The 24,150-nt window shown below is 42.9% G+C and overlaps 1 pseudogene; it reads left to right on the top strand.

Moving 5' to 3' along the window:
• The window catches only part of LOC115128404 (vang-like protein 1), a 57,376-nt pseudogene that overhangs the window by 14,798 nt on the left and 18,428 nt on the right, over window positions 1-24,150 (top strand).

Here is a 24,150-nt window from a genome sequence, read left to right as displayed (position 1 = left end):
AGGCCTATTGGGCCAAAATCAATGATAGCCTATTGTATAAATAATATAACGAAAATTAACACATTTTAAGAGATCAGATTTTTTTGTTTAAAAATACTTTGCTACAATGACACACTTATTTAGCTACCAACCTTGTTCCTTTCTGTTAGCATGTGCACGTAGTACACCATCATGCTTTCGGGATACATGTCTTTTCAGACTCCACACGACATCACCGCACTCCTTCTCTTGCTCCTCATCATCTTTGTAAGTCACCTTGATTTGGAGTGGACGAGAAGGCAGACGCTCCAGCCTTTGGGAAACTCGCTCCGCGCCCTAGTCAAATTGGGCACGCTCCACTCACATACTCTGGTTTCAACTGGAAATGTCCAACATGAATCGCTAGCTTGATTAGCTTGCTAGCTAGCTAAATTGTACAGCCAGCATTATGTCTGTTACAATTACCAAACGTTTGGATAAAGAAACCATGATGTGGTGTATGACAGGATTGAATGCTGCATGTAATGTCAATTGCATACAATGATTATTGCAACCACAGGGAGCCTTATGCTTCCATTTGTTACCAAGGCAACAGTAGACACTTCCATTCTGGGTGCTCTCTCTCCTTCACACCGGGGTTAGAATTTGATACTGGATTAATGTTAGCCCCAGAGGGGGTGTTTATGTGTGCGTGTGAGTCGTCCCTCACCTTTTTGACTCATTCATGCATTTCCCAGAGAATTTCTGGTGTGCTTGTGTTTTTATTTAGAAAGTAGAAGCCCTCCTTATTCTTAGCTTACAGACAGCTACTGCAGATGCTTTCAGCTGCATTCACTGTATCATATATCTGGAGTCCTTACATTCCTCAGCTAGCCACATGCTAAAAACATGGGTAACACTTCATTCTTCAAATGATTTATTGAGCTGGACAGTGGGCTTGGCATTGCATCCCATACAGTAGTCATGATATCATATGCACTGTGTTACTCAAGGACCCGAGAACAGATATCCACACATAGAGGAATCGCCATAAACACTGTGGGTTTGCATGCTAATTTGCTGAGTGTGCTATTTGGGTGATGATGTGTACCATTGGTCAGGGAGATCATTTATAAGCATAGTGATATTTCCATAATTCTGAGACGAGTGGAGGTGATTCGCACGGAGTTGTCGGGGCAGCTGCATGGGGACAGATAGTTCCAGTAGAGAAGAAGAGTCACACATGACGGGGTGTAAAGACTAAAGACCCCTGTCTGGAGCATGAATCACGCCAGAGCTGGGGGAAGGGGGTTGGAGGGTTATAGTAAGTGGCTGCTGCCTCCAGTTTTGAGGAGTGAGAAAGAAGGGGCAAGACGTGCTCAGTGACTCACACTCAAACACATAGACAGTTACAGTATGTCTGCAGTATGCTGAGCCTGTTGACTCTTCTATATCCTGCCCACAACCATGTTATCATGGCGCTGTCTGTGTGTTTATATGTACACTACCGTTCAAAAGTTTGGGGTCACTTAGAAATGTCTTTATTTTTGAATGAGTAGTACACAGCGTTGTATGAGATCTTCAGTTTCTTGGCAACTTCTCGCATGTAATAGCCTTCATTTCTCAGAACAAGAATAGACTGATGAGTTTCAGAAGAAAGTTTTGTTTCTGGCCATTTTGAGTCTGTAATCTTACCCACAGATGCTGATGCTCCAGATACTCAACTAGTTTAAAGAAGGCCAGTTGTATTGCTTCTTTAAGCAGAACAACAGTTTTCAGCTGTGCTAAAATAATTGCAAAATGGTCTTCTAATGATCAAATAGTATTTTAAAATGATAAACTTGGAATAACTAACACAACGTGCCATTGGAACAAAGGAGTGATGGTTGCTGATAATGGACCTCTGTACGCCTATGTAGATATTCCATAAAAATAATCTGCCGTTTCCAGCTACAATAGTCATTTACAACATTAACAATGTCCACTGCATTTCTGATCAATTTGATATTTTAATGGACAGAAAATGTGCTTTTCTTTAAAAAAACAAGTACATTTCGAAGTGACTCCAAACTTTTGAACTCCAAGCAGGCTGTCATGTGCCTTTTACTGAGGAGTAGCTTTCATCTGGCCACTCTACCATAAAGGCCTGATTGGTGGAGTGCTGCAGAGATGGTTGTCCTTCTGGAAGGTTCTCCCATCTCCACTCAGTCATAGTGACCATCAGGTTCCTGGTCACCTCCCTGAACAAGGTCCTTCTCCCCTGATTGCTCAGTTTGGCCCGGCGGCCAGCTCTAGAAGAGTCTTGGCGGTTCCAAACTTCTTCCATTCAAGAATGATGGGGTCCACTGTGTTGTTAAATACCATCCCCAATGATGATGATGGGATTGGGTTACACATCATCCTGTCTGTCATCCTTTACCGTACTCCTCACATCACCTATTATAGCTTTAATAACAATGAAATGGAGAATACTTCTCTTAATAGTCTGTCTATCACTGTAACACGCTAGCCTCTAAGTTTCAACAGATACAGGCTGGCACTTAACTCCTACATTTGCCTTCCTTTAAGCTTTACCTGTGGTGAATTTTGTGAATAGACCTCTGATAGCAATCACAGAACTGAGCTGTATTTTTTTATTTATTGATGACAGACCTCTCTCTCTCTCTCTCTGCTCTACACCTCTCTCTCTCTGCTCTCTCCCGCGCTCTCTATCACAGGTCAATGTGTCGACTAAAGGACCTCTACAGGGTTGTTGTCAATGTAGGTCCCTGGCGTCTTCAGTCTGCTGCCAGTCTGTTTAGTTAGTTAACCCATCTCTTCCTGCATCAGACCACCATCACCCTCCTGCATCACACCCAGGCACCCTCCTCAGACACCTGGCCAATCGCTTGTTCTGAACAGCGTTACCATGGACACCGAGTCCACCCACTCTGGCTACTCCAACAGATCCAACAGACATGGGTAAGAGCTCAGTTGACTTCCTCTCTGTCTTCTCTCTCTCCTCTCTCGCTCTCTCTCTCCGCTCTCACACTCCTCACTCACTCACACGCACACACACACACACACACCCAAGCGGATGTAAGGTCAAGTTGCCAATGAGTGTGTTCAGATGCAGGCCTGTCTGTACCATCAGAGGGATGCTTATGTCTATATCTGCCGCAGAGCAACTGAATGCTGTTTGTCTCCACTGTGTATTACTTTTTAATTTAAGCCTAGCCTCATGTCAGTTGTTGGAAAAAAAGTTTCACTCTGACTTGTTCTGTAAATGAGATGGGGAGTGTGAGAGACTAATTAGGAGGGATTGGGCTTTCCTCTCCTCCCTCATCCACTTGTTCGTTGCCATATTCTTACTGTCTCGTGTGTGTGTGTGTGTGTGTGTGTGTGTGTGTGTGTGTGTGTGTGTGTGTAGGGAGCAGAGTCGGCGTGAGCGGCGTAAGGACAGCAGCCGGTCAGAGAGGTCTGTAATCATCAACAGCCCCTACGGGCCCACTCAGGCCTCCCCCAACCACAACAGCGAGCCCCTGCTAGAAGTCCCCAGCTCCGTGGCTGGAGACGAGGCTCCAAGCCTCCAGGTAACCCAACAAATCAAAACTCACACAAACCATGCCTGAGAGATTCAAAAATCCCTACATAACTATACTGTACAGTGCAGCACTTGCTTACAGGAACCCTGTACAGAAGCCATCTCCCAACCAATCTCCTTCTCGCAGAGTCAAGCAGGGAACCAGCTGAGTCGCGCACCATGCTGTTTTAAACTCAAACATCTGGGCCCATCATAATCACCATAGTGACAGGGTCATAGTCACCATGGTGACTAGGGGCCAAATAGGTCAGAGGATTTGAAAATCTCCCCTTGGCCTGTGCAAATTATATTTCCCATTCTTTGTTATTGTGTGTGTTTCTGTGCTGTGTGTGTGGGTGTAGTAATGTGGTTCTATGTGTAATCATTCTGTATGTGGGTCAGAATGTGTCTTGATTTAAATCCACATATGGTTATCTCTGGAAGCAAGCCTATGATTTAGATGCTCTGACAATGGGGTTGAGATTTAGCTCTGGGCTATTGAAGCTAGGGTCAGAAGGCTAGAGACTGGCTATAGAGGTAGATGGATCAAGTGAAGGAGACTGCTGCAGAGAGAAGGGGAGGGAGAGAGATAGATAAAGAGCGAAATGGTGATAGTTAGTTAGGAAGAGTATACTCTGTCTCGTGCCCTGGGCTCCATTCACATACTCTCTGACCTACTTGACTTTGTAAGTGGAAGGTCCTGCGTGAAGTGTGTGTGTGTGTGTGTGTGTGATGCATAAAGCATTTATGAGCCTGCACGTGCATGAATGGTCTATGCAGCAAGTAGTGCAGTACCAGCTACATCTCAGCTGCATTACCAAAGCACTGCTTACATTTATACAGCTACAAACAGTGTCTGTCTGTCTAGCCGTCTGTCTGTCTGTCTCATTCCATGTCTCTTTGTATTTGGATGTTTGACTCGGTCTAGCGTGCTGCAAACATTCCACATTTGTGGTGTCATTGTAAGCTTGTGGCTTACAGACCCATTGTCTGCAATGTTGTTCAGCCACTGTCTACCAACTAGTGTAAAAGGTCATCTGTAATCATATCACATTACCATTACAGTGCAGTGCTTCCAAATGGCACCCACCCATCCCTGCCACTACTTTAAGAGCACTGCTCTTTCAAATGGATATGGCTAATGCTAATATAATCTGGCACAGAGGAATTCACATACTGTAGGCTGAGATTAGCTTTAGCATGCAGCCAAACACCACTCTAGGAAAGCTGATATGGATAATCCATGCATGCCTATGATCTAAGGATGTGTGTGTGTATGTGTGTGTAGTGTGTGTGTGTACTGTCAGTGTCTGTGTGTGATTCATAGAGAGGTTGCCAACAGTGAATGTCTGTTGGGTGAAAAGAATGTCATAAGGCTGTGTTCTGTGTCATGGTACTGTTGTGTTGTGTCTGAAGGCTATGGGGTTGGCATTGGCCTCTAACAGGCCTGCTAATCTACTTCACCTGGCAGTGTGTCACATGATGCAGGGCTGAGGCTTTTGGAAGTAGTGGAAACAAATAGAATTGGGAATGTCTTTGCTCTTTTGTCCTTTTGTCCTCGCAAACATACACACACAAATACAGTACAAATGTCAGACAAACCTCTAGCTGTACCAGTGAGGTTACTTTGTGTGCCACTGAATGTCATTGTTCTTTTTCCCAGTATACCAATGTGAAACACACACACACACACACACACACACACACACACGTGTCACAATAACCTCCAGTCATACCAGTAAAGCTCTTTTGTGTGTTGGGTTAGTAGGTTACTGTATGTGTCTGTGAGCGAAGCCTGTTAGTCAGTCAGTGTTAGTGTGTGTTGTTGTGTTTAGTGTCATATTATAGTGTGTAACAGGCCTAACCAGGGCTCTGAATACTATCTATATTCACTCTCCACCAGAGGACAGGGCTGCCAAGCCAGCATCAAACACCACCCATCTCTATTCTTTTTCTCTTTCCCTCTCTCTTTCTCTCCCTCTCTCTTTCCCTCTCTCTTTCTCTCTTTCTCTCCCTCTCCTTTCTTTCTCTGTGTGTCTGTTTCTCTGTCCTTCTCTGCCCCCTCTTCTCTGCTTCTCTGCCTTTCAGTCTGTATAACATTGTACATTTTGATTAGTTTTGAGTTAATCTGTGGGATTAAGCCACAGAGTGTAAATGAAGAGCGTTTAGCCTGCATTTGCTCTACCATTGCTACAGAGAGGCTCATTAGTTATATGTACCATGCTTTAAGAGATGTTAGATAATATATAGGCCGTGTTCACTGATCTTTAGCATGGAGAAGAGTGAGAGCACATTAAGATAATGTATGTAACATTGGGAGACATCAGACAGGACAGAGTTATATGATCTAATAGGTTGTAGGTGTGATTAACACTCAGAGCCCCAGAATTCCATAACTACTAGAATGGCAATGATGGTCATTCTGACCGTTGATATTTCAATTATATAAATATTCCTTAATAAATAATAAATTGCTAAATGAATGCATGTATTATGTTAAAATAGGTTCTAAGATTCCTCAGGACACCAAATGCAAATGAGAAAATGTATTGATTGATCCAGAAGCACATGGACTGTAAATACTAAAATAATAAGATATTTTCTGACTGCAAAACAACAGTTGCTGGCCCGTCCAAACTACACCTAAACTGTATTGAAACTAATTTCACACATAATAATAATAATAATAATAATAATAGATGTGGCCTAAAACAAAACAAAATTAACCACAAACCATGTGTAACCACGCCAGCCCAGGACCACCACATCCGGCTTCTTCACCTGCGGGATCGTCTGAGACCAGCCACCGGGACAGCTGAAGAATTTCTTCACAAACTGACAGAAACTGTCTCAGGGAAGCTCATCTGCATGCTCTTCATCGGGATCTTGAACTGACTGCAGTTCAGCGTCATTTGCTGTTGTCAACGTTGTGAACAGAATGCCCCATGGTGGTGATGGGGATATGGTATGGGCAGGCATAAGCTACGGGCAACGAACACAATTGCATTTTATCAATGGCAATTTGAATGCACAGAGATACCGTGATGAGATCCTGAGTTGTGCCATTCTTCCACCGCCATCACCTCATGTTTCAGCATGATGATGCACAGCACAATGTCTCAAGGGATCTGTACACAATTCCTGGAATCTGAAAATGTCCCAGTTCTTCCATGACCTACATACTTACCAGACATGTCACCCCTTTGAGCATGTTTGGGATGCTCTGGATTGTCGTGTACGACAGCGTGTTCCAGTTCTCGCTAGTATCCAGCAACTTCGCACAGCCATTGAAGAGGAGTGGGACAACATTCCACAAGCCAAAATCAACAGCTTGATCAACTCTATGCGAAGGAGATGTTGCAATACATTTGAGTCATTTAGCAGAAGCTCTTATCCAGAGTGACTTACAGTAGTGAGTGCACACATTTTCATTCGTACTGGTCCCCCGTGGGAATCGAACCTACAAACCTGGCATTGCAAGTACCATGCTCTATCAACTGAGCCACATGGAACCACTTAAATTAGGCAAATGGTGGTCACCGACTAGACTAGACTAGATTACTGATCCACACCCCTACTTAAAAAAAAAGTTATCTGTGATCAACAGATGCATATCTGTATTCCCAGTCATGTGAAATTCATAGACTAGGGCCTAATGAATTTATTTCAATTGACTGATTTATTTTATATGAACTGTAACTCAGTAAAATCTTTGAAATTGTTGCATGTTTATATTTTTGTTCAGATCAAATTTTATTTGTCACACTCGCCGAATACAACAGGTGTAGACCTTACAGTGAAATGCTTACTTACGAGCCCCTAACCAACAATGCAGTTTAAAAAAATATATAGGGGGGGATACCAGTACAGAGTCAACGTGCGGGGGCACCGGTTAGTTGAGGTAATATGTACATGAAGTTAGAGTTATTAAAGTGACTATGCATAGATGATAACAACAGAGAGTAGCAGCGGTGTAAAAGAGTGGGGTGGGGGGAAATGCAAATAGTCTGGGTAGCCATTTGATTAGATGTTCACGAGTCTTATGGCTTGGGGGTAGAAGCTGTTTAGAAGCCTCTTGGACCTAGACTTGGCGTTCCGGTACCTCTTGCCCTGCGGTAACAGAGAGAACAGTTTATGACTAGGGTGGCTGGAGTCTTTGACAATTTTTAGGGCCTTCTTCTGACACCGCCTAGTATAGAGGTCCTGGATGGCAGGAAGCTTGGCCCCAGTGATATACTGGGCCGTTCGCACCACCCTCTGTAGTGCCTGCGGTAGGAGGCCAAGCAGTTGTCATACCAGGCAATGCTCTCAAGGGTGCAGCAGTAGAACCTATGCCAAATCTTTTCACTCTCCCGAGGGGGAATAGGCGTTATCGTGCTCTCTTCACGACTGTCTTGGTGTGCTTGGACCATGTTAGTTTGTTGGTAATGTGGACACCTAGGAACTTGAAGCTCTCAACCTGCTCCACTGCAGCCACATCAATGAGAATGGGGGCTGCTCAGTCCTCTTGTTCCTGTAGCCCACAATCATCTCCTTTGTCTTGATCATGTTGAGGGAGAGGTTGTTATCCTTGCACCACACTGCCAGGTCTCTTACCTCCTCCCTATAGGCTGTCTTGTCATTGTCTGTGATCATGCCTTCCACTGTTGTGTCATCGGCAAACTTAATGCTTAACGCTCGCAGGCCTTTCTAATCGACCTGGCCGGGGTATCCTGGAAGAATATTGACCTCACCCGTCAGTAGAGGATGCCTGGTTATTTTAAAATCCTCACCATCTTAACCTGTTGCGTCGAGCAATCCCGTATCCGGGAGCGTAATTATAGCCTCAAGCTCATTACCATAACGTAACGTTAACTATTCATGAAAATCGCAAATGAAATTAAATAAATATATTGGCTCACAAGTTTAGCCTTTTGTTAACAACACTGTCATCTCAGATTTTCAAAATATGCTTTTCAACCATAGCTACACAAGCATTTGTGTACGAGTATTGATAGCTAGCATAGCATTAAGCCTAGCATTCAGCAGGCAACATTTTCACAAAAACAAGAAAAGCATTCAAATAAAATCATTTACTTTTGAAGAACTTCGGATGTTTTCAATGAGGAGACTCTGTTAGATAGCAAATGTTCAGTTTTTCCAAAAAGATTATTTGTGTAGGAGAAATCGCTCCGTTTTGTTCATCACGTTTGGCTAAGAAAAAAACCCGAAAATTCAGTCATTACAACGCCAAACTTTTTTCCAAATTAACTCCATAATATCGACAGAAACATGGCAAACGTTGTTTAGAATCAATCCTCAAGGTGTTTTTCACATATCTATTCGATGATAAGTCATTCGTGGCAGTTTGGTTTCTCCTCTGAAGCAAATGGTAAAATACACGCAGCTGGAGATTACGCAATAATTGCAACGGAGGACACCAACCGGAGTACCTGGTAAATGTAGTCTCTTATTGTCAATCTTCCAATGATATGCCTACAAATACGTCACAATGCTGCAGACACCTTGGGGAACGACAGAAAGTGTAGGCTCATTCCTTGCGCATTCACAGCCATATAAGGCAACATTGGAACAAAGTGCATTCAAAATCTGGGGCATTTCTTGTTTGAAATTTCATCTTGGTTTCGCCTGTAGCATCAGTTCTGTGGCACTCACAGATAATATCTTTGCAGATTTGGAAACGTCAGAGTGTTTTCTTTCCAAAGCTGTCAATTATATGCATAGTCGAGCATCTTTTCGTGACAAAATATCTTGTTTAAAACGGGAACGTTTTTTTATCCCAAAATTTAAAGAGCGCCCCCTATATCGAAGAAGTTAAATAAGCATGCCCAATTCAAGAAATTTAGAACCAGACTGCCCTTAATCAACACAACAATATCCTATGGCCTTCTGCATTAGCATTGAACAGCTCCCGTGATATGCAACTTTTCAGGGAAGCTAGAAACCAATATATAGTGGGGCAAAAAAGTATTTAGTCAGCCACCAATTGTGCAAGTTCTCCCACTTAAAAAGATGAGAGAGGCCTGTAATTTTCATCATAGGTACACTTCAACTATGACAGACAAAATGAGAAAAAAAATCCAGAAAATCACATTGTAGGATTTTTAATGAATTTATTTGCAAATTATGGTGGAAAATAAGTATTTGATCAATAACAAAAGTTTATCTCAATACTTTGTTATATACCCTTTGTTGGCAATGACAGAGGTCAAACGTTTTCTGTAAGTCTTCACAAGGTTTTCACACTTTTGCTGGTATTTTGGCCCATTCTGCCGAAATTGTTGCAACCCCTATTACTAGCCTTTTCAACCTCTCTTTTGTGTCGTCTGAGATTCCCAAAGATTGGAAAGCAGCTGCGGTCGTCCCCCTCTTCAAAGGGGTGGGACACTCTTGACCCAAACTGCTACAGACCTATATCTAGCCTACTCTGCCTTTCTAATGTCTTCGAAAGCCAAGTCAACAAACAGATTACCGACCATTTCGAATCCCACCATACCTTCTCCGCTATGCAATCTGGTCATGGGTGCACCTCAGCCACGCTCAAGGTCCTAAATGATATCTTAACCACAATTGATAAGAAACAATACTGTGCAGCCATATTCATTGATCTGGCCGAGGCTTTCGACTCTGCCGATGAGGATGTGGTGATTGACAGACTCGATAGCCTTGGTTTCTCAAATGATTGCCTTGCCTGGTACACCAACTACTTCTCTGATAGAGTTCAGTATGTCAAATTGGAGGGTCTGTTGTCGGGTCTCTGGCAGTCTCTATGGGGGTACCTCAGGGTTAAATTCTTGGACCGACTCGCTTCTCTGTATACATCAATGATGTCGCTCTTGCTGCTGGTGAGTCTCTGATCCACCTCTACACAGACGACACTATTCTGTATACTTCTAGCCCTTCTTTGGACACTGCGTTAACAACCCTCCAGATGAGCTTCAATGCCATACAACTCTCCTTCTGTGGCCTCCAATTGCTCTTAATTACTAGTAAAACTAAATGCATGCTTTTCAACCGATCGCTGCCTGCACCTGCCCGCCCGTCCAACATCACTACTCTGGACGGCTCTGACTTAGAACATGTGGACAACTACAAATACCTAGGTGTCGTGTCTTTGGCTATGCCGGATTAAGTGATATGACATGCTATTCTATAAAATCCTTTCTCCGTAATTAATATTACCTGATTGAGCTAATCATGTAATTAACTAGAGAGTCGGGGCACCACAAAATAATATTTATAGAGCTGTTATCTTCTGAATAAACTCTTAAAGACCTAGTAATATTTTACATCAATAGCAGTCAATATTAATCGGTCTCATCTAAAAGTTGTAAATTCTTGGTTATCTTCACGAACCCTGGCTAACAAGTTGAATCAGCAATACAAAATTGGGTTTCATTATTTATTTACTAAATACCTAACTAATCACACAGAATTACATATACAAAGAATGAATCATACATGGATTACAAATTACGTCATAAAGGAAAATGTCCCTAGCAGGCGGAACAGACATGACAGCTGGTTACACAAAAGAAAAGGGGCTGGGTTTGAGTGAAAGAGCGGGAAGACTGAGGGACAAAGGGAGAAGCTGTGCTATCGAAAATACAGTATCTTATGCGTTCTAAATTACTGCCCATTTGGAAAAGGAAAATGCAATAAATATTTTCTCTGAGCTGCGCTTCGTTAGGTTGGTGGTAGATGGAAGGCTATGTTGCCAAACCGAGTCCTTTGTCCTTTGAAGAATGCCTCTGGTGGTCAATTGGATGCATTGTAGTAACGTCGTTGTGTCTCCACGTTAAAACAATCCTTGCTGCTTTATTCTGTGCATTCTGCAGCCTCCTAACTTCACTTGATGATGCATTTCCCCAGACCACCGAACAGTAGTTCACCTGAATCTCAATTAATGCTTGGGTTATTTGCTTAAGAATCTTTCCTGGTACATATTTAGCTATCCTTCTGATGATGCATGATATTTTTTAAATATTTTTTTTTACATAGATTAGTTATTTGAGACGACCATGATAAGCAGTTGTCTAGCTGCACTCCCAATAGTTTGGTTTCTGCCACTTCTTCAATTTGTACTCCTCCCATACTTAATTGTATCCCATGCTGTTTTGACCTTTTCCTAGTTGAACAGACCAACATAACTTTGGTTTTCTTGGTGTTTAAAACAAGTTTGTTTTGGCAAACCCACTTCCTGATATTCTCCAAATCTTCTTGTAAAGCCTGCTGTACCTGTTGAACCGACTGTCTTGCTGCATAAATTGTAGTATCATCTGCAAATATAGTAGATTGAGTTTCAACCAAGGCATAGGAAAGGTTGTTGGTATATATTAAATAAAGAAGTGGCCCAAGGCAGCTGCCCTGCGGTATTCCACAGTTTAACACATTAGGGGAAGAAAATTAACCATTGATATTGGTGGATGTTTCCTGTCAGTTAGATATGACTGTACCCAATTCAATGCTACCTCCTTAAAACCATAATGCATTAATTTTGTCAATTATTTAATGATCCACTAAATCAAATGCTGCACTGAAATCTAAAAATAGTACACCTACAAATTTGCCATTATCCATAGCATTGAGCCACTGGTCAGTCATGTCAACCAATGCAGTGGTAGTGGAATGGTTTTTGCGATAAGCATGCTGATTGGCTGTAATCAGATCATTCTTTTCCATGTACTCCCACATTTGTCTACTCACAATACCCTCCAATATCTTACTGAGTGTAGGGAGTAGACTAATTGGTCGACTATTGGCAGGAGTAATGGGTTCTTTGCTGTCTTTCGGAATAGGACACAGTTTCGCATGCTTCCATACATTTGCAAACATCCCCTTTTCCAGTGACCAATTAAATATGTATCTCAGTGGAACTGCAATTTGGGGAGCAGCACAGCGAAGCAAAGAAATTGTCCATAAGACCATAACCTGTAGATTTAGCATCAGGTAATGACTTCAATAGGTTTCACACCTCCTCCACTGACACCGTTTGCAGACTAAAAGAGCAGATCTTATTGCTCATAATATGATCGTCAATACATTGGACAATAGCTTGTTTGGAAGAATGTATGTCTACATTGTTGCTCAGTAATTTAATTTTCTGTTTTAAAAAATCTGCAAAACGATTGGCAACATCAACTGGTTTTGTTATTATTCTCCCGTCAACCTCCACACTAGATGGGCATGATGAGATGGATGTACCAAGTAAGCCCTTAACTGTGTTCCATACCTTTTTTAGAATCATTTTTACAATTAATAAAAGCATTGTTGTAAAATTTCTAATTTTGACTTGGCTGCTAAGACTTTTGCCATATTTCTTTGAGAAAAAGCCTCACCCAGTTCATCATCAATCCATGGAGATGGACGGGCACCAACTGTACTCTTTCTTATAGGGGCATGATGGTCCATTACCTCCATGAGCAAATCAATAAAACATTCTGTAGCGTGATTTAAATCATCCTCTAGATAAATCAGCTCCCAGGGTACAACAGCCAAATCATTTAGAAATGACTCATGATTAAATGTTTTAACATGTATTTTGACCACAATCCTAGGGGGTGTCTTTGGAACCTTGGTGTTCATGGTTATGGTCACCATATTATGGTCTGTCCAGCCCACTGGCATTGATCTGGCTTTAAAACATTGCAATGGTATATATTACATAAAATCAGATCAATGCATGTGTCTGAACGATGACCCAACTTAATTGAAGATCTAGTAGTATCATTAACCATTTGTTTCAAACCACAGTTCTTAGCATATCTCATCAATTTTGTTCTATTCAAATTATTGTGATCCTTCCAATTTATATTAAAATCACCCAAGATAAATACATCTTTGTTGCTGTCTGTGGCCTGGTCAAACCCAGTGCTTAAGTCATCCAGATAGGACACCTTAGAGCTAGGAGGTCTATACACACATCCTACCAATATGGCTGCCTGGTGAGGCAGATGTACCTGAGCCCATAGTGCCTCTATTTGACCTACATTAAGGTCATCCCTCCTCTTAAAAGGTATATGATTCTGAAGATACAGTGCAACACCCCAACCATTCCTATTCCTGTCTCTTCTCAGTAGACTATATCCTTGAATGTTAATTTGCCCATCATTTACAGATGCATCTAAATGAGTTTCGGTCAAAGCCAAAATATGAATATTATTTATGTTGACCAAGTTAAAAACCTCATGCATTTTGTTAGGAAGGCAACATACGTTAACCTGAGCTATATGCAACCCTTTCCTTATCAAGTAGAGATCAATATAGCATGTATTAATGTATTCGTTATAGTTGAAGTTGTCATGATCCACTACAACACACAAACTCAGTTTTAAACATTAAATTAAAATAACCAGGGAGTTACTCTAGAGTCCTGAAACAATTGCCCGTTGATATAAAGTTTATCCATCACCATGGAGACTCGTTGATTCAGGCAACGCTTTTCCATGATGGGATAGAGTTTTTTTCTCCTTTCATTGATCTCGGTGGGGAAGTGATCATTCATTCCAAAATCGGTGTTTCTGAGTTCTCTCCCCATGTTCTTCGTAATTTCCTTTTGCTTAAATTCATCAAAACATACAATAATATCCCTTGCATAGAATAGGCCTTGCCTATTCTATGGACTCTAAAGCTTTAACTTCCTGACTGATGTCTTGAGATGTTGCTTCAATATATCCACATACTTTTCCTGCCTAATGATGCCATCTATTTTGTGAAGTGCACCTATCCCTCCTGCAGCAAAGCACCCCCACAACATGATGCTGCCACCCCTGTGCTTCACGGTTGGGATGGTGTTCTTCAGCTTGCAAGTCTCCCCCTTTTTCCTCCAAACATAACAATGGTCATTATGGCCAAACAGCTCTATTTTTGTTTCATCAGACCAGAGGACATTTCTCCAAAAAGTACCATATTTGTCCCTATGTGCAGTTGCAAACTGTAGTCTGGGTTTTTATGGTGGTTTTGGAGCAGTGGCTTCTTCCTTGCTGAGTGGCCTGTCAGGTTTTGTTGATATAGGACTCGTTTTACTGTGGATATAGATACTTTTGTACCTGTTTCCTCCAGCATCTACACAAGGTCCTTTGCTGTTGTTCTGGTATTGATTTGCACTTTTCGCACCAAAGTACGTTCATCTCTAGGAGACAGAACGCATCTCCTTCCTGAGCGGTATGACGGCTGCGTGGTCCCATGGTGTTTATACTTGCGTACTATTATTTGTACAGATGAACATGGTACCTTCAGGCATTTGGAAATTGCTCCCAAGGATTAATGGAGGTCTAAAATTTCTGAGGTCTTGGATGATTTCTTTTGATTTCCCGATGATGTCAATCAGAGGTACTGAGTTTGAAGGTTGGCCTTGAAATACATCCATAGGTACACCTCCAATTGACTCAAATGATGTCAGTTCGCCTATCAGAAGCTTCTGAAGCCTTGACATCATTTTCTGGAATATTCCAAGCTGTTTAAAGGCACAGTCAACTTAGTGTATGTAAACTTCTGACCCGCTGGAATTGTGATACAGTGAAATAATCTGTCTGTAAACAGTTGTTGGAAAAATTACTTGTCATGCACAAAGATGTCCTACCCGACTTGTTAACAAACTATAGTTTGTTATCAAGATATTTGTGGAGTGGTTGAAAAACTTCAACTGTACAAACACACACAAGAGAAGAGAGAGTTGTTAATGGTCACAAACACCCAGAACCTCAAATGTAAAGAGAGAGAAGCGAGCTGACAAACTTTTCTATAAACTTCCGACTTCAACTGTACCTGCCCTTACCTCCCTGGGGGGCGGCCGGTCAGGAAGTCCAGGATCCAGTTGCAGAGGGAGGTGTTTAGTCCCAGGGTCCTTAGCTTATTGATGAGCTTTGAGGGCATTATGGTGTTGAATCCTGAGCTGTAGTCAATGAATAGCATTCTCACATAGGTGTTCCTTTTGTCCAGGTGGGAAAGGGCAGTGTGGAGTGCAATATAGATTATATCATCTGTGGATCTATTGGGGTAGTATTCAAATTGGAGTGGGTCTAGGGTTTCTGGGATAATGTTGATGATGTGAGCCTTGACCAGCCTTTCAAAGCACTTCATGGCTACAGGTGTGAGTGCTATGGGTCGGTCGTCATTTAGTCAGGTTACCTTCGGGTTCTTGTGCACAGGCACTACGGTGGTCTGCTTAAAACATGTTGGTATTACAGACTCGAACAGTGAGAGGTTGAAAATGTCAGTGAAGACATTTGCCAGTTGGTCAGTGTATGCTTGCAGTACACGTCCTGGTAATCCGTCTGTCCCTGTGGCCTTGTGAATGTTGACCTGTTTGATGGTCTTACTCACATCAGCTGCTGAGAGAGTGATCACACAGTCTTCCGGAACAGCTGGTGCTCTCATGCATGTTTCAGTGTTATTTGCCTCCAAGTGAGCATAAAGTAATTTAGCTCGTCTGGTAGGCACGTGTCAATGGACAGCTCTCGGCTGTGCTTCCCTTTGTAGTCTATAATGGTTTGCAAGCCTTGCCACATTCAACGAGTGTCAGAGCCGGTGTAGTACGAATTGACCGTAGTCCTGTATTGACGCTTTGCCTGTTTGATGGTTCGTCGGAGGGCAAAGCGAGATTTCTTATAAGCTTCCGGGTTAGAGTCCCACTCCTTGAAAGCAGCAGCTCTACCCTTTAGCTCAGTGCGGATGTTGCCTGTAATCCATGGCTTCTGGTTGGGATATGTATGTGCGGTCACTGTGGGGACTACGTCATCGATGCACTTATTGTTGAAGCCAATGACTGATGTGGTGTACTCCTCAATGCCATCGGAGGAATCCCGGAACATATTCCAGTCTGTGCTAGCAAAACAGTCCTGTAGGTTAGCATCTGCTTCATCTGACCACTTTTTTATTGATCTAGTCACTGGTGCTTCCTGCTTTAATTTTTTGCTTGTAAGCAGGAATCAGGAGGATATAATTATGGTCAGATTTGCTAAATTGAGGGCGAGGGAGAGCTTTTTACGCATCTCTGTGTGTGGAGTAAAGCTGGTCTAGAGTTTATTTTAATTTTTAAAAAATTCCTCTGGTTGCACATTTAACAAGTTGATAGAAATTTGGTCAAATGGATTTAAGTTTCCCTGCATTAAGGTCCCTAGCTACTAGGAGCGCCGCCTCTGGGTGAGCATTTTCTTGTTTGCTTATGGCAGAATACAGCTCATTCAATTCTCATTCAAATTCTCATTCTGACTGTGGTAGTATGTAAACAGCTACGAAAAATACAGATGAAAAATCTCGAGGTAGGTAGTGTGGTCTACAGTTTATCATGAGATACTCTACCTCAGGCGAGCAATAGCTCGAGACATCCTTAGATATCGTGCACCAGCTGTTATTTACAAAAATACATAGTCCGCCGCTCCTTGTCTTAACAGACGCCGCTGTTCTATCTTGCCGGTGCAACGTATAACCAGCCAAGCTATACGTTGATAATGTCATCGTTCAGCCACAACTCCGTGAAGCATAAGATATTACAGTTTTGAATGTCCCGTTGGTAGTTTTAATCCTCCACGTAGGTCATCTATTTCATTGTCCAAAGATTGCACGTTTGCTAGCAGAATGGAAGGAAGTGGGGGTTTATTCGATCGCCTACGAATTCTCAAAATGGGGCCTGCCCTCCGGCCCATTTTTATCCGCCTTCTCTTCACGCAGATCACAGGGATCTGGGCCTATTCCAGAGAAAGCAGTATATCACTCGCATCGTGCTCGTCAGACTCGTTAAAGGAATCTGCCAGTCTGCGGTGAGTAATTGCAGTCCTGATGTCCAGAAGTTATTTTCAGTCATAAGAGACGGTAGCGGCAAAATTATGTACAAATAATTAGTAACAAATATAAGTTGCAAATAAACAAACAAAAAACAAATCGGTTGGGGACATATGAAATGTCTGCCTTCTTGTCCGGTGCCATTTTAACACCAGTGTATAATCTCAAAACAGTGTACCCTATATCAGTCCACCAAATCCAAGCAGTCTGATTAGTCTATTCTAGGCCTACTTGGAGTAGGCTACACAGTGAGAGTGTGTGTAATTTACAATGGCAAGACCAAGACGAATGGATGTGCATGCTGTGTTAGAGTTTCTACAAGATGAAAACGACTCAGATGGCGGGGAAGAGTGGATTGTGACATCTATGACGATTATTATTCTGATTCATGCTGATTGGCTTTCCATATCTGGGAATGGATCCATATCAGGCAGCAAGTGAGCGAGTGTCGGATAATGTTTTGGATCAGATGGCATGAGTGTACTTGGTGAAAGGATGAACTCGCCGCTACAACATACTTGACTTGGCTGCTATAAACGCACACGTGTTGTTCAATCAGTGCATGAACAACATCCATGAGCAGGAGGGAGTCGAATAGAATGAAACTTCATTGTCCATCCAGAACAGACGTTTTCCTTTGGCGTCACCTTCCATTGAAAGGATCACATACTAGTCCATCATAATGCATACACGAAAAACATAGAGGACATTGCTACATTTACTCACAAATGACCGCTGTCCCAACTGCACTGAATAGATAAATATATAATATACTGATACAATTTACATTGCATTTAGTAGTCCAACAGCACAAGGAACAAATGAATGTTTGAACACGTTCTTCTTGGCCATGGCATTCTGAAGCGCCGACCAGAGGGAAGCCTCTCAAACTGAGGGTTTAGAGGGTGGGAGGGGTCGCTAACGACAGCCAGTGTCTTCTTTATGGTTGCCTTGTGGAACAGACTGGTCAACTGTGCCTGTGGTCGACCAATTACTTTGCTGCCTGTGTTTACTATTTTGGTCAGTTTTTCCTTTTGCTCCCCACGCTCAGACTACCATACCAGACTGTCATATTGAACGTGAGGATGCTCTCCACCAAGCTTCTGTACACCCTCTCCAGAACATCCTTACTGACCACAAACCCCTTCAATTGACTGATTAAAAACAGGTGCTTTAAAAAAAAAAATACAGTCTGCATTCTCTGTGAAACTGAGCATGTTATACATTTGTGTCCCTAGGTATTTGAAATGCTCAACCACCTCCACTGATTGGTCGTTCAGAGATAGTAGCTGGGACATTGGCAAGTTGTTGCCATTGATGATCAGCTCCTTAGTTTCTTTCTCACATTGATGTGGAGGGCACTTGACCGGCATCCTTCTTGGAGGTTGTTGGTCTGTTTAAAATGACATTAGCATCAGAGTCCCAACAGAGCTATGTCGTCCGTGTACTTGAAAAGGCTCACATTGTTTCCTTGGATCTTCATCTCATTAGTGTAGATGGAGAACCACAATGGTGAAAGGACACACCCTTGTGTTCAGGGTCAGTTCATCAGAGAGGACCCCATTCATGAGGACCCTCTGTGGCCTTTCATCATGAGTCTGGCACACGGGCTACGTGAGTGAGGGCCAAGGCAGCAGAAAAGATTCCACGTGAGCCATTGCGCAAGCCAAATTGCGCAGAGCTCCCATGGAGGAAAAACTGTAAGGTGGGCAGATGCGCTCGCAACAGAACCCACGACACCGGTTACAAGCGGCAAGCGAATTGTTCCAATCAAGTGAAAGTGACAAAGACTTGTGGTGACTGTTAGGACAAGGGATAACAGCTACATGAGATCCAACTGTTGCTTGAAGACTCACACCATACTGTAAATATGAGTGAGGCCACAGATAATGTGGTCCAATAACTGACAATAATAGACTTTTTAACAGATGTCATATCAACCCTTATATTCATTATAATGCAATTATTGCGTTTGTGCTGATTTTCACTATTCACAAGCACTGCTTGGCGCCTACACTGATGTTTAGACTACTGATATATTCTTCATTGACCGGGTGTCTGGCAGTTTGGGTATTTATTTGTTTTGTCGTTTATAAAAAATGATATTTTACTGTGTTACAATGCACATTATTTTGTTTCATAGTTGTAACAAAGGCACTCCACCAATGAAATAGATTTTCCACTTTAAATTCAGTTTTTTTTTTTTTTTTTACGTAAAGTCTGCACAGTAACATGAACAAATGAAAATGTGTATGTTCTTTCAAATATGTACATTTTGGTATACTAATGTTACCATAAACACAACCAAAAAGGGGTCCAACTAGACCTGACTTTTCTAGTTGAATGGATTTATTAGACTGGTGGCTATTGGTGCTCCTCAAGGCCCAGCTATTCTCCTGTTAAATATGCATATGGTCAAATGACCATCATGGTGCTTTGAGGATAAAATGCTGAAAGTTTTTGTCTTTTTTTGTTATATTTGTCTGAAAGTACTGATCAACTTTAAAATACACACATTTAGGAAAAGTCAGGGACAGGTGGGTTCAAGGTTTTTAGTGAAATTAAGTTATTGAAATTACAAAATAGAAAATGGTCGGATTGGCCGTCTTGGCAGTTCTAGCGTACAGATTATTTTAAAAGAGCTGACCCATCACTCTCTCAAATAGGGGTCACCAGGTTCATGTTTATCTCCATTCTCTGTCGCTCTCTCCATCGTTCTCCTCTTCTCTCTCTTTTTCTAACATTTTGTGTCTTTCTCACCCCCTCTTGTTCACCCCCCCACTCATCTCCTGTTTGGCACAGTTGAATTTAAAGGAAGGGGATGATGGTGTATAGGCAAAAACAGTGAACCACAGAGGGTTATTAAGTGGCTGTTACTCAGCAATCACACTGAGGATTTCCTCTTCCTTACCTCTTTCTGTCCCGGTCTCTTTCAGTGTAATTTTCGAATGGCACATCAGGTGGCGTGTCCATCTGGCAAAGGGATAACGTTTTAGGGGTGTCATGTGGGTAAGTGTATGTGATCTGACAGAAGAAGGTGGCTACAGTATTCCAATCTACTTCTCATGGAATACACACACACACACTGTTCCCAGCTGCTTACCAGGGAGATGGAGAGAGCAAGATAATAAATAGCTGAATAACTGGCAGTAAGAGAGATGCTCTCTTCGGCAGACAGGTCTTTAATCAGTCTCTCGCTGTGCTCCTTCCTCTTATGGCACATTTATGTTTAATCTCCATCCTGAGCAGGAAGAGGAGATTTGACTCTTAATTTGCAATGCTAGACCTGCATAACATCAGCCTTATTGTGTGTGTGTGTGTGTGTCATCCCTACCTGGTCATGATGAGCAGTCTGAATGTGTACTGTCTTCCTCTATGTGGATCAGTGGGGAGCTGAAAGCCTGTCACAATAACACAGAACCCCAGGAAAACCGAAGGCTTCTTTAAATAGAATGACGGATGGGATGTTTGCGGTAAACCTCAAGGGATTTAGTCAGTGTATCTCTAGTCTGTCTGTCTTTGCGTGTAGCAGAGACAGAGAATGGAATAAAACCAGCATTTATGTGTATCTATCTACTAGTGTGTATTTGTTACTTTGGTTTGTCTCTCACATCCCTCCACAGAGACTTCCTTTCCTTTTCAATCTTCTGTTTTCACTCTTCCTCTCTCACTCTTCCTCCACCTCTCTTCTCTGGAGGTGTCTGTGCTATCAACCATATGCTACGTTTTAATCTCTTCTCTCTGTCCTCTCCCTCCATCTCCCTCCCCTCTCTCTTTTAGGATGATAACTGGGGGGAAACCACCACGGCGGTGACTGGCACCTCAGAGCTTAGTCTATCCCAGGAGGAGGTGGTTGGTCTGGGGAAGAGGTCAGGGGACGGCCTGGGGCAGGGCTGTCGGCGTTACGCTCCCCTAGCTCTGGGCCTCTGTGTGGGGCTACTGGTCCTGGCCACCCCCCTGGCCTTCCTGGTCCTCCCGGCGGTGCTGTGGCCGGCCAGGCTGCAGGCCTGTGGCTCAGCCTGCGAGGGCCTCTTCCTCTCTGTGTCCTGTAAACTTCTCATCCTTCTGCTAGCTGTGTGGGCGATCTTCCTGCGCCAGGCCCGTGCCAGCCTGCCCAGGGTGTGTGTGTACCGAGCCCTCCTGGCCATGCTCACACTGCTGCTCACAATCTCCTACTGGCTGTTCTATGGGGTCCGCATCCTCGACTCACAGGTGTGTATGTTTCATAAACGTGCGTGTGTGTAAATCAAATTGTATTTGTCACATGCACCAAATACAACAGGTGTAGACGTACAGTGAAATGCTTACTTACAAGCCCTTAACCAACAATGCAGTTTAAAGAAAAATAAGTGTTAATGTATTTACTAAAATAAACTGAAGTAAAAAATAAAATAAAAACAATAAGAAGAAGAAAATAGAAAAATAACAAATAGTTAAAGAGCAACAATCAAATAATGGTAGCGAAGCTATATACAGGGGATGTCGGTACAGAGTCTATGTGTGGGGGCACCAGGTAGTTGAGGTAATTGAAGTAATATGTACATGTAGGTAAAGGTAAAGTGACTGTGCATAGACAATAAACAGAGAGTAGCAGCAGCGTAAAAATGGGGGGGGGGGGTCAATGCAAATAGTCCAGGTAGCCATTTGATTAGCTGTTCAGGAGTCTTATAGCATGGGGGTAGAAGCTGTTAATTAACCTTTTGGACCTAGACTTGGTCCTCCGGTACCGCTTGCCGTGCAGTAGCAGAGAGAACGGTCTATGACTAGGATGGCTGGAGTCTTTGGCAATTTTTAGGGCCTCTGACACCTCCTGGTATAGAGGTCCTGGTTGGCAGGTAGCTTAGCCCCAGTGATGTACTGGGCCGTTCGCACTACCCTCTGTAGTGCCTTGCGGTCAGAGGCCAAGCAGTTGCCATACCAGGCGGTGATGCAACCAGTTGAACCATGCTCTCGATGGTACAACTTTTGAGAATCTGAAGACCCATGCCAAATCTTTTCAGTCTCCTGAGGGGGAATATGCATTGTTGTGCCCTCTTCATGACTGTCTTGGTATGTTTGGACCATGATAGTTCATTAGTCCACAATCATCTCCTTTGTCTTGATCACGTTGAGGGACAGGTTCTTGTCCTGGCACCACACTTCCAGGTCTCTGACGACCTCCGTATAGGCTGTCTCATCGTTGTCGGTGATCAGGCCTACCACTGTTGTCGTCTACAAACTTAATGATGGTGTTGGAATTGTGCCTGGCCATTCAGTCCTGGGTGAACAGGGAGTACAGGAGGGGACTGTGCATGCACACCTGAGGGGCCCCTGTGTTGAGAATCAGCGTGGCAGATGTTGTTACCTACCCTTACCACTTGGGGGCGGCCCTTCAGGAAGTCCATGATCCAGTTGCAGAGGGAGGTGTTTAGTCCCAGGGTCCTTAGCTTATTGATGAGCTTTGACGGCACTATGGTGTTGAACGCTGAGCTGTAGTCAATGAACGGAATTCTTACGTAGGTGTTCCTTTTGTCCAGGTGGGAAAGGGCAGTGTGGAGTGCAATAGAGATTGCGTCATCTGTGGATCTGTTGGGGCGGTATGCAAATTGGAGTGGGTCTAGGGTTTCTGGGATAGTGTTATTGATGTGAGCCATGACCTTTCTAAGCACATCATGGCTATAGACGTGAGTGCTACAGGTCAGTAGTAATTTAGACAGATTACCTTTGTGTACTTGGGTACAGGGACTAGGGTGGTCTGCTTGAAACATGTTGGTATTACAGACTCAGTCAGGGACAGGTTGAAAATGTCAGTGAAGACACTTCAAATGCCATTTTATTTGGTCACATACACATGGTTAGCAGATGTTAAAAACTTCTTATGGCTGGGGGCAGTATTGAGTAGCTTTGATGAATAAGGTGCCCAGAGTAAACTGCCTGCTACTCAGTCCCAGTTGCTAATATATGCATATTATTCGTATATTTGGATAGAAAACACTCTGAAGTTTCTACAACTATTTGAATGATGTATGTGAGTATATAACAGAACTCATAAGGAAGTGGGAAATCTGAGGTTGGTTGTTTTTCAACTCATTCCCTATTGAAGATACAGTGGGATATTGGTCATGTTGCACTTCCTAAGGCTTCCATTAATGTCAACAGTCTTCAGAACCTTGTTTGATGCTTCTACTGTAAAGGAGGGGCTCATAAGGGCCCTTTGAATCAGTGGTCTGGCAGAGTGCCACAAGCTCGTGACGCTCGTTCACTTGAGAGTTTCTACAGACAAAGGAATTCTCCAGTTGGAACATTATTGAAGATTTATGTTAAAAACATCCTAAAGATTGATTCTATACATCGTTTGACATGTTTCACTGGCTGTTGTCATGTCGATCCCGTTAGCGGGATCTCAGCCTTAAGAAGTTTTTAATGTGAGTGTAGCGAAATGCTTGTGCTTCTAGTTCCGACAGTGCAGTAATATCTAACAAGTAATCTAACAATTCCACAACTACCTAATACACACAATCTAAAGGGATGGAATAAGAATATGTACATATATGGATAAGGGATGACCGAGTGGCATTGGCAAGATGCAATAGATGGTATAAAATTCAGTATATACATATGAGATGATGCTCTGGCGCTGCTCTGGCCCCCCAATGGTGGAACAAACTCCCTCACGACGCCAGGACAGCGGAGTCAATCACCACCTTCCGGAGACACCTGAAACCCCACCTCTTTAAGGAATACCTAGGATAGGATAAAGTAATCCTTCTCCCCCTCCCCCCTTAAAAGACCTAGATGCACTATTGTAAAGTGGCTGTTCCACTGGATGTCATAAGGTGAAAGCACCAATTTGTAAGTCGCTCTGGATA

The sequence above is a fragment of the Oncorhynchus nerka genome, linkage group LG1 (genome assembly GCF_034236695.1).
Source record: "Oncorhynchus nerka isolate Pitt River linkage group LG1, Oner_Uvic_2.0, whole genome shotgun sequence".
Lineage (NCBI taxonomy): Eukaryota > Metazoa > Chordata > Actinopteri > Salmoniformes > Salmonidae > Oncorhynchus > Oncorhynchus nerka.
This window is presented reverse-complemented; position numbering and strand designations above follow the sequence as displayed.